This window comes from Canis lupus, chromosome 26 (genome assembly GCF_003254725.2).
Source record: "Canis lupus dingo isolate Sandy chromosome 26, ASM325472v2, whole genome shotgun sequence".
Classification (NCBI taxonomy): domain Eukaryota; kingdom Metazoa; phylum Chordata; class Mammalia; order Carnivora; family Canidae; genus Canis; species Canis lupus.
This window is the reverse complement of record NC_064268.1, coordinates 4,216,230-4,227,986: the sequence shown is the minus strand read 5'-3', so window position 1 is coordinate 4,227,986 and position 11,757 is coordinate 4,216,230. Positions and strand designations below refer to the sequence as shown.

Genomic DNA, 11,757 nt, shown 5'->3' with positions numbered 1-11,757 from the left:
AGCCCTTCTGTGATGGAGTGACAGTAGTTCGGGGAGTATTTTTAGGAAATTTGCATTGTTTCGATTCATCTTTGGAAATGAGATCCCTTGTTCCAGAACCTGCTCCCTCACATGTGTAAAGGATCCAGGCATGAAAAGTGGGTCCATCAAGGAGCAGGATTTGGGCCGTTAGAAAATGTGGAGTTTGCGAGGGGGTATTTCATCAGATGAATTTTGGGGGAATGCAAACATTCAGTCTCTAACCCTGGCCTTTCCTAATTTCATGCTGGGTTTGCCAGTCTCTGTAGCAAAGGCAGCTGGAGGTGTGATAAGGATTACATGGAATCTGTAGATCAGTGTGAGGATTATTGCGATCTCTACGTATTAGACTTCCAGTCTATGAACACATCTGTCACAGGTAGCTGGGGGCTTTGCTCAGCCTTGCCTCCTTCTGGAAGGTTCACCCTCACTCAGGACCCATTCTTTAGCTAGAATATTGGCAATGTTGCAGTGGAGCATCCGGGAGCTCTCCACGGTCTTGCATGGACATTTAAATGTTCTGGCTGGAAACAAATCGGGTTATCACTCCTCACACAGTCTGAATCCATTGATTCTACCTGACTCTGCAGTAGGCCAGGACGTACACGACGGCCCTACATCCTAAAGAGGAGGTAGGCATCCTCAGCTACTGGAGCCACTCCTGATGGTCATCACCCCTTTGTTCTGTGTTGGGAAATCGGCTGCGGAGGGCCTGCTCAGTTGATTTCGCTGCTCATAACAGTTCTAAACTACATCATACAGACTCTTCTTCTCTTCTTTAGGTCAACTTGACTTGAAGCCAAAACCTGAATGTTAAGGAGATAATAATCTTCCATGACAAGGAAATACTCATGGCACTTTCTAGAAACAGGAAAGAGCTGAGCACATTTCTGCAACTGAAGAAAAATGTCATGAGCATAGGGTAGAGTCACACGGGATTGGTTCAGACAGGCAGGTGGGGCCTCTCCAGGCCACACCAAGAATGTGGATGTTTTTCTGGGAATAAAGGGAAGTATCACAGACTTTCAATCAGAGGAGATGGATGTCCTCTTGTATGTGTAAGTAACGTAACCCAGGCATCTGGTAGGTGTGTGGAGGAATGGACTGGAGATTTTAACCATCTTGTGAGAGGTGAGTAACTTGTCCTGGGAGGAGGCAGTGGAAACACCAACCAGAGCAAACGGCCAAGATCACTTTGCAAGGGGATCCCCTGATCACTAGCTTAGTCTCTCTGTGACCTCAATGGACATGAGAGGGAAGCATGAGGTACCAGTTAGAAATACAGCATCAGTGCTCAGTTATGTTCATGGTCACAGGCATTCCCTTTCAAGTTGTCCCCAAGCCACAAGAAATGGGCAGCCCCAAGGAGGAGTCCAAGAAGAAATCATTCTAAGCCTCATACAGAAAGTTATTGCAAAAGAGAAACTCCAGCAGCTGTTGTGATATATTATTTGTCATTTTTAAATGCTTCAAAAAAAATGCCCGCTGTGATAACAAGCAGGCTGTTGGAACAGCTGCCAGGAAATGCTAAGGTTAATCTCCTTTATTAATGAAGACAAATGCTTCTCTGCATGCCTGCCTCCCCGGCTCGATGGCTCTAGACTTGAGTAAGATCAGGGTCTTGTAACCACCTGAACGGGACACCGGTCTTCCCTTCAGACCCCACTGCGTGGGGTAAGGATTTCTTTGTCAAGTTGCTCATTCACAGCATTTAGTTGGGAGTGTCAGGGTTTCCTGCTCCACAGAGCAGAGAAGGCGGAAAAGTATGCAAAATGCTGGCTCCTTGGAAGAATAGTTCAAAGCCTCAGAATCTACCAGAGGTTCTGGCCACTCATAAACCTCATCTAAAATCCCAGGGGAAGGGTGGCTCAGGCGATTAAACGTCTACCTTCAGTTCAGGTCATCTCCACGCTCAGGTCATGATCCCAGGGCCCTGGGATTGAGCCCCACGTGCCCCATGTCTGGGCTTCCTGCTCAGCAGGAAATCTGTTTCTCCCTCTCCCTTGATCCCTCTCCCCAACTCATGCTTATGCTCTCTCTCACTGTCTTTCTCTCTCACTCTCAAATAAATAAAAGTCTTTTAGAAAAAAAAAATAAAGATCCCATGGGAGAGGCAGGCAGGATGGAGGAGGCATGATCAATGTCTCTTCTCCACTGGCCTGGGTGTGGACTGCTTCACCCCACCACAGTCCATTTCCTGGGTAAGATACCAAGCTTCTACCAAGGTTAGCCAGGTTAGCCATTTAGTGAAATAAATCCTCTCAATCAGAACAGAGAACAGGCAGAAAGACTAGGGAGGGGAAAACCAACCGCCTGAATAGTAACACAGGGACGTTTGGGTCGACTCTTAGAAGAGATCCTGGATGTCCAAGAACATTTCAGAAATACATCCTTACAGACCCCAAGAACAACAATTTCCCCAGAGCCAATTCTTATTTACTCTGCTCGTCTTAAACAAATTACCCAGAACAAGAAAATAAACAAATTACATAGGCCTTTGGTTAGCTCCATTTTAAATGAATAAAAGAATACCGTTCATTAAGATTGGATACGTCATTACAAGTATTTAGAAGTAACACATCATTTCTTTTAAAAATAGTTGTCAGTTTAGCCTGGCAGCTTTCAGATTTGTGTGAACGGCAGGATCATCGAGTAGGCTAGTTTTAAATGCAGATTCTGGAGCTGCCAACCCCTCCAGAAGATGATTTAGGATGTCTGCCTACGTCCCCAGAATCTGCAATTGTATTTAAGTACCCCAGACAGCTTTTATAGAGGAGTCCCAGAATGCATTCTGGAAATAATAGTTTAGACTGGACGAAGATAAACTGAGGCCTAGTAAACATTTCAAGAGTTTATTTGAGCACACAGCAGTTTGAATCAGGCAGCATCCAATGCAACAGATAGAAAGGAGCTCTGAGGAGCTGTACAAAATGAGGCTTTTATAGGCAGACGGGAGCAGGAATAAGGAAGTTATACAAGGTAAAAAAGGGGAGTGGTGGTTATTGGGTTAGCTTCCTTTTAGCGGATACCAGGGACTATGAGGCAGGTTACCCAACTGGTGCTGATCAGGTGATTCTTGATTGACTGCTGGTTTAAGCTTCCATTTCCTGAGGGAGCCAAAACTGATTAAGTGAAGTCTTGGTTTGGTGACCTGGGGCTTAGCATAAGTGACTCCATTTTGGGCCTGTTGTCTTGCTGTCAAAATAAAAAATGGGGGAGCTTAATGTGTGAATGATTGCAATCTTGGGGGAGATTCCTGAGGGTCATAGGTTTCATCTATGACCTTTGCTGCATGCAGGTATGGACTGAGCTCCCTCTGGTGCAGACAGTCCAGAAAACCCAAGTTCTTCCCAAGCTCAACCAGGCACGTCTTGCTTCTGGCTCCATATCCACTGTCTGGGCTTCCTCCTTTAGGAATCCAGGGCCCATTGCTGATCTTACCTCTGCCTTCCAGCTGCTCAGTCTGGCTCAGCTCAACAGAGAAAAGATGTTCAAGGTGATTCTTGAGGTGAGATGCTGAGAGGGACACTTGGAAATAGTGTTCATTTGTTAAGGGTTATCAGAGAACTGCAGAGATCAGAGGCTCTGTCCCGGGAAGCTGCATGTGGGCTGTGGAACAATTTCCAAAAGTCTGAGGGTGAGAAGGCATGTGAGCCTGTTTTATGCACACAGTGTGGGGTCAGTGGGATAATGGGCTGAAGTTCCTGATCACTCTTTCTAAGTGCCTCCTTGGGGGCTGGACCTGGCAGCAGGAGGCTGTACCTAATTTTCCAACCTCACTCACCGCAGGGCCCAGCACAGACCCCACCCTGACTCCAGCCTCAACCCCCCAGCTGAACAGTAGAAGGCTACACAATATTCTAGAATGTCGACATGCATCCTTTATCCAACCATTCTCTTGTGGGACGGTAGGGTGCTTCCAAGTTATTTTTTTCTCCCACCAGGATGATGCATTCAGCAGCCTTGTTACTTAGTGCACTACGGCTTGTGGTGCCTTACTTCCACTCTTGGGACAAAGCTCTTTGGATCGGTGGGCGTGGCTTCCAAATTCTACTGGACATTGCCAGACTCCAGTTCCCATAGCACCGGGTGTTCCAATGCCTCTCCACTGTCAGCACCGTGTGTTACTGCAGCTTGAAACTTTTGTAAATGTGATGATTAAAAACAAAACAACGAAATCTTAAACCCTTAGCAGCTCCAGCTTTCCTTGGCTCACTATGAAAAATCTAGATGTTAAAGTTCCAAATTAGGGTTCATTGTTTTCCATTACAGAAAGAGCGTTTCCTCTGAAAAAAGACTCAGTCTTAGATCCTTAAATAGTAGCAATCAGCAGTTCTTCTGGTGCATTCAGCCCTTTAAGGATGGAGAGTTCCAAGCATTTCATTTTTTTTATCTGAATGAAAGAAGGGGCAAAGAAACGTGCATTTGCAACGTGAGAAGCTTAGAAACGCAGAGCAGACCAGCTGTATTTTCATGAAGAGGAGCTTATTAATGGACGCACATGCAAAATAGGAGCTTATTAATGGGTGTACATGCATTAAACCAGTCCTGCATGCCATGCATTGATTGTACTCTTGTGTTTGCAGATTTGATACCGGGGGTGCTGGGTGGTCTTTTTCCTTCCTGTGTACTTTGGAAGGGTTAGATCATTCATGGGGACTGGTGTCTACGACTGGAGGCCAGCGGAGCCATCAAAGAGAGGTAAATGTGCCGAAGAAGAAAGAAAGAGTCATGTGATAGGAAATGATAGCTTGCTGAGGGAGGTTCAGTGGGTGGTCAGGAACAGCCTCTCTGGGAGGCTCCCTTTTAATCAAGATTGCCATGAAGAAAGCCAGTCCTGCCAGCATCCAAGAGAGGATCCTGCAGAGAGTGCAAATAGCCAAGGCAACCACCTGCAGCCGCCCACTTTCACGGCCTGAGGTCCACAGGAAGCCAATGTGGCTGAGCAGCAGGGAGTGTGGGCAGTGTGGTGGGCAGGGGCAGGTGAGAGAGGAGGGCTGTGGTCATGAACTTGGATGTACTCTAAGCAAAAGGGATATCTAGGAAACAGCCTTATGCGGAGCTTAAAAATCCCTTCCTCCTTTTCTACATGGCATCATTGTCCAGCAGGAAAAGTGGTGGCATGAAGGCATGTGCATTTGTTTTTGTTTTTTTTTTAAAGATTTTATTTATTTATTCATGATAGTCACACAGAGAGAGAGAGGGAGGCAGAGACACAGGCAGAGGGAGGAGCAGGCTCCATGCAGGGAGCCCGATGTGGGATTCGATCCCGGGTCTCCAGGATCGCGCCCTGGGCCAAAGGCAGGCGCCAAACCGCTGCGCCACCCAGGGATCCCAGGCATGTGCATTTGGGTGCACTTTCTGCCACTTCCCGAGAATGAGGGCATTGATGCTAAAACTGTATTGCAGGAGTAGAAGCAATAATGTGCAATGTTCCAATTCTGAAAAGAACACCTGTTCTTCTCAGGAAAATCTGTGATGTTTCTGGGTCTTCTTCACTTGGCCCCAGCTGGGACCACAAGCCCAGGCTGGTCTCTGTTGGAATCATGACCAATAATGGCCAAGGGCCCTGTGTATGCCTACCTACAAAGGGTGAGGATGCTAATGTGTCAGCTTAGAAACTCATTTCCTGGGCCGCAGGGAGCAGGGGGACAGGATTTGACCTCAAGCCTTTGAATTCCATACTTCATGCTCACGCAGAAGTCCTGCCCAGTCTCACCTCCCAGGAGCTACGATAGAGAGGGCATGTGGACTCATCCTGGGTAGATTCAAGGATGAGCAGGTGACAGTGTCTTTCCAGGTGCAACCAATGGGATGAAGAAGCCCAGGGTGCTTCAGAAGGGTCACTTAACGAGGCCAAGCCTAAATGCTAGGGAAGACTAGATATGAGTGTCCACTGATGCTCTCGCCTTGGCAGAATTATACTTACCAAGCTGTGTGACTTTTAGTAAGCCAGCCAACCTCTCTGATCTAACGTGTCCATCTAGAATATCACCATAGCACCTTCTCTGCCTGCCTCCCAGGGCTGTTGTGGGACCCATAGAAGTGAAAGAGGTTTGAAAGGTGTCACATGTTGTGGAAATACATGCATGATTCCTACAAGAAGTAGGAGGTGAGTGACAGCATAATCCGTCCAGGAAATGGGTCACAGCAGTTTGTGCAGTGGTTTGGAATCACCACAAATGAAATGAAGTGTTCTTGCCTTTAAACGAAACGGACTTTCAAAATGAAGATTCCATTTGAAATGAGGCGATGACCGTACTGGTGCCAGCACTTGTTAAGGAGTGTTTCCTCCTGTTTACTGGCAAAGTGGATAAGAAGGTGATATATTTGGGTCCACGGACAACAATGTGGAGGCAGTTGGAAGCTCTGAGGGCATGCACACTCCAGCCCTCCCATTCTTTGGCTCCGTGGCCTTGGGCAAGACACCCAGCAGCTCTGATCATCGGCATCCCCAAGTTTGAAATGAGGACAGTGATGTCTGCAGTGGAGCAGGCAGAGCGAGACGTGGGCTCTGCAAACGGTTCCCCTTGGGCAGGAGGGTTTGAGCAGGAAGTGGTGGGAAAGCCACTCTGATGGGGTAGAAATCACATGCCCTTCTTGAGCCAATCCCAGGACCTGATTGGATTTGGGTCTGGATCTCAGGCTCTGCTTCCGGGCCTAGACCAGCAGTGACCTCCCCCCAGGACTGGAGGGAGCCAGATGTGGGGACAGTGCTCGTCTGACCTGACCTCAGTCCCCGAGGTGTGGACAGCATCCCTTGTCCTGAAATAATACTGCCCTGTCCTTGTTTTCCCTGTGGGGTTTATGACGCTCAGCATTCTTAGCAGCACAGCTGAAATCCCATGATGACAGATGAAAACAGAGATCAGACTCAGCAAAGGGTGCCTGTGAGGCTCCACCACATTGCCCCGTCTAAACAATCTGAGATAGAAACTTCATTTCTTTGTTTCAGCCACACCCCACTTCCTACTGCACAAACCAATTCCTTACATCAAAGTATCCAGTGAGGGCACGTTTTTGTTTTTGTTTTTGTTTTAATCTGGTGACAGGATAAGCTTAAATCATATATTTACATCTGCTAGTCCGCCCCTTCCCTTCCGAGTGGAAGTTAGAGGCATTTATATCTCAAACCTCACCTCATTTATATTTAAAATGGAATTAAGACACAAGGAATCGTTGAGCTGCATTTGGAGATCTTCTTCCATGTACCCATAAATATTTCCCTTTTCCTCAAGAGGTTAGCAGAGGTAGTATTCCTAGTATTAAATACTGTGTAGTGACCATCTCCCCGGGTATGGCACCAGAGAATGTTCTAGAATGGGTCTCTCCAATCAGATCTTGGAATCTAAGATGGACACATATTATGGAAGAGCATGTAACTGACAGTGTTTGACAGAAGAGCCTCACTCTGTGGGGAAACAGCTAAAAGTCCTTTCCTTTCATGAAAATAGACAAGCATTGGGCAGCCCCGGGTGACTCAGCGGTTTAGCCCCACCTTCAGCCCAGGGTGTGATCCTGGAGACCTGGGATCGAGGCCCACATCGGGCTCCCTGCATGGAGCCTGCTTCTCCCTCTGCCTGTGTCCCTGCCTCTCTCTGTGTGTCTCTTATGAATAAGTAAATAAAATCTTTTAAAAAAGTCAATGATTAAAAAAAGTAGACAAGCATTCTTGCCTGAGATACAGCCTTTGAAAGCAAAATTGAAACATTTAAGATTAGCCTGAGTTTATAGGTCATTGAATATTATAATTCCTAGTATACATATGGAAGCACAGATCATAGGAAAATTATTCCCCACCACGGGGACAAGAACTTTCTGAGCATCCTATCAAATGCCCCATGAATCAGCCATGAACTTGAATTTTAGTTAATGATGATTGATATAATTTTTCTCTGTTTCTTTGGAACTTTCATTTGAAAAAAAATCAATATTTATAGTTTTCTGTCCCCTAATATCTAGCATGGTGCTTCTGCCTGGAGTTTATTGGTCTGGATACTTTAGGTTGCAAGTGACAGAAGATTCAATTCAAACCAACTTATTCAGACCAGCTCACACAGTTGACATTCCAGGCATAACAGTCTTCAGGTACAGCTTGATCCAGCATCCTATACATTATTTGTAAGAATATGACTCTGTCCACCTCTGGAATATGATTTCCTTCATGTGGAATTCAGGCAGACCTTTGCTTAGAAAGGCTCCTACTGTCTGCCAAGGTGTATCTTTTTTTTTTTTTTTTTTAAGATTTCATTTATTTATTCATGAGAGACACGGGGAGAGAGAGAGAGGCAGAGACACAGGCAGAGGGGGAAGCAGGCTCCATGCAGGGAGCCCGACATGGGACTCGATCCTGGGTCTCCAGGATCACACCCCGGGCCGAAGGCGGCGCTAAACAACTGAGCCACCAGAGCTGCCCTGTCAAAGTGTATCTTTATAGTTTAGAAAACTTAGTGGAAAGAAATTCCTTTTTTATTTTTCTCCAAAATAGTTTCAGCCAAAGTCCTGGGTGTTAATCTCACTAATCTGACGTGGATCACATGATCACATCTAAACCCATCATATGGTCAAGGGAATAGAATATCCTGACTTTTCAGGCTTGGGCCATGTGCCCAGACTGGAACCTGGCCAGATGCCCTGGGCCTGGTCCCACAGGGGTTGCACACACTGATAGCAGGAGAAGGAAGCAATTGAAGAAAAGCCACACTGTTGCCATGAAAAGCTGTGGGATAAAGTCTTCACAGGCACAATCACTGCCACTAGGTACTGGTTTATAAAAACCAAACTAAGTTTATAATTACAAGTGGTGGAAATGCTATGCAGGGAAAATATGGGTGTTGCATGAGAGAATGGTTTTGGGGGTGGTCTGGAGAAAACAGGATGAACTTAAACTATTAACTTTTTTTTAAAAAGATTTTATTTATTCATGAGACACACACACACACACAGAGAGAGAGAGAGAGAGAGAGAGGCAGAGACGCAGGCAGAGGGAGAAGCAGGCTCCATGCAGGGAGCCCGACGTGGGACTCGATCCCGGGTCTCCAGGATCACGCCCTGGGCTGAAGGCAGCGCTAAACCACTGAGCCACCTGGGGCTCCAAACTTTTTAAAATGCCCTGGTTTGAGGCTTTTTGGGAAGGCTCTAAGTGTGGAATGGGTGTGGGAATCCTGGTGTGGAGATAGGGCTTGCTGGACGGGTTGGAGGTGTGGGAAGTGAAAGTGAAGCAGATCTGGACACTCTGGCGAGTGGGGTGTGCTGAGAAGGGGGTCATGCCCACGTGCCTGGTGATCCCAGTATTGGATGGAATGTATTCCGGTGGCTCAGACACGTCTGTTTGCTGCTTAACAAGTCCACCCATACACAGTATTTTTAAAGTATCAAGGTAGGAAAAAAAAATAAAAATCAAGTATCAAGGTACAAAGAAATGTCAATAAAGTAGCCACATCAATAATCCTTCTTAAGATTTTCCTGTCTGCTCTCATGCACCTTGTTCTACTCTTTTTAGGGCACAGACGTCTTGAACACTGCTGTTCTCACTGGCAAGGCTGCTTTGGTTCCTCTGAATGTCCTGGTAGTTGGAGAATACGCTTCCGACCTCAGTGTCAAACTCTGGAACCCAGGACATTGTGTATAATGTCCTGGTGGCCTCCTTTGTCCATGTGTCATTTAACCCTTCTCAAGTTCTGACTGAGCAGACGGTTCTCTGAGGGGCTCAGGACAGGATGACAACTCTGGGGTGGAATAGCTGCTACCAGTGTCCTGGATCAGGAGGCGGCCCCAGCAGGGGTCTGCCTCCCGCTCCCTGGAAGGCAGGACACCTGGCCCTTAATCTCTAGGAGAAGTAACTGTCTGCAGTCATCACCTGTAGGAGAATACTTTCTAAATGATGGTTTTTTTTTTTTTAAAGATTTTATTTATTTATTTGAGAGAGAATCCCAACCCTAAGAGAGAGACAGAGGGAGAGGAAGAAGCAGACTCCCTACTGAGCAGGAAGCCTGATGTGGGACTCGATCTCAGGGTCCTGAGATCAAGACCTGAGTCGAAGGCAGACACTTAACTGACTGAGTCACCCAGGCACCCCTTTAAGCACTGTTTAAATATCACCTCCCTGATGCCCCCCCCCATTCTGCATACCACTTGCATTTTTACTGTCTTGATAGTTGTCTTTAAGTATACGAACTTTTAAAATTTAACAGCTGGGGTGCCTGGGTGGCTCAGTGGTTGAGCATCTGCCTTCGGCTCAGGTGTGATCCCAGGGTCCTGGGATCAAGTCCCACGTCGGCCCCCCTGCATGGAGCCTGCTTCTCCCTCTGCCTGTGTCTCTGCCTCTCTCTCTGTGTCTCTCATGAATAAATAGATAAAATCTTTAAAAATAAATAAATAAAATTTAACAGCCATCTGTAGTCTAATTCCCAACTGATAAAACCCATTACATAATGAGTGCTGTGCTCCCTAGTTTTCTTTATATACATTAAGATAAATGACTGTGAAAATGAGATGTTTATGCGTGTGCCACCTGACATTATTTTGAATGTCAGCACATTTCAGTCCTGCCATAAAAACAACTCTCCTGTTTCCTCCCTTGAATTAGCTGGGTTTGCGTCCCTAAATTCAGTCAGGATCCAGTCTGTGGCTCTGTGGTGTTCTCAGCCAGGGTCTGTTTAAACCACAGTATTTTCTGCCCTGCCTGTGTTTTAAATACACTGTTTTTCCTTCGTGTAGCGGAGACCTAAGAGGTTGGCTCTGAGAGGACAGACCTGTTCCTTCCCTCCTGCTAATAGAGCCCCTTGGGCTCAGCCTATTGATTCATCCTAGAAATTCATCTTTAGAAAAAACATAACAACGCCAAGTTGTTTCCTCGCCTTTCTCCTGCTCCTACACCGAGGCTGAATCTAAATTTGTCTCAGTCTTCAGGACTTGGAGGTAGACAGAAGAGCTGACAAGTTTTCTCCTCCAGTGTAAAAGATGTGGGGAGAGTTCATTTCATCTTGTAGTCTGAAATCAGGGCCGGGCACTTTGAAAGAAGACTGCCCTTTAATCTATAGAGAGTTTTGGTACAGAAAGCACGGTGTTTCATGATAAATACTTTTTTTATTTTTTCCCTCGGAGTCCCCAATTGAGCTTTATGTGTTTCTTGCTTATTAAGATAGTTTTTTCATGAGAAAAAAAAAAAAGATGAATTAGCTTAATTACTGCCCCGAGTCTCAGTGCGATCTCTGCGCCCTGTGAGCTTTAAATAAAGTAAGCCAATGGAAAGGCTCTGAAAGCAAACCAAGAGTTGGAAAGATCCGATCCGACCACAGTGAGCTCATCTGCAGAAGAATATGGCTGCATCCAAACGTGGATGATTTCTTGTCCTGGGAGGTTACTGACCGCTCCTACAATCATCACGGCGGAAGGGAGGCCAGAGGCATGACACCTGGAGTGGCACCTACCTGCATGAGCCACAATGAAAACTCGAAACCCTGGCATGCGGCCTCCCAGGGTGGGATCCTCATGCAGAGACCCCAAGAGAGGCAACCAGTCCCAGGGTGTGTTTTATTCCTCTGTTCTTGGCTGCCTTCTGTGATGGTGCATTTAATATGGCACCTTGAGTGCATCCTAAGACGCCTGGATGTTTGATTAACCATGATACTTGGGTCTGTCAGTGATGGTGATTCCAGATAAGATTCACATCTGAATCCGCATACTACGGATGGCCTTCCCCATCGTGCTGTTCCAGAGTGCTGAGGGCTTTACAAG

At 46.4% G+C, this 11,757-nt stretch overlaps 1 long non-coding RNA gene across 1 annotated transcript; it reads right to left on the bottom strand.

Moving 5' to 3' along the window:
* Positions 1-2,854: 2,854 nt before the first annotated feature.
* LOC118352399 (uncharacterized) lies at positions 2,855-4,046 on the bottom strand. The gene is made up of 2 exons (XR_004809470.2): positions 3,460-4,046; positions 2,855-3,213 (listed from the first exon to the last, which is right to left on the bottom strand). It is a non-coding gene; the product is annotated as an uncharacterized LOC118352399 (long non-coding RNA).
* Between the last annotated feature and the right edge of the window lie 7,711 nt (positions 4,047-11,757).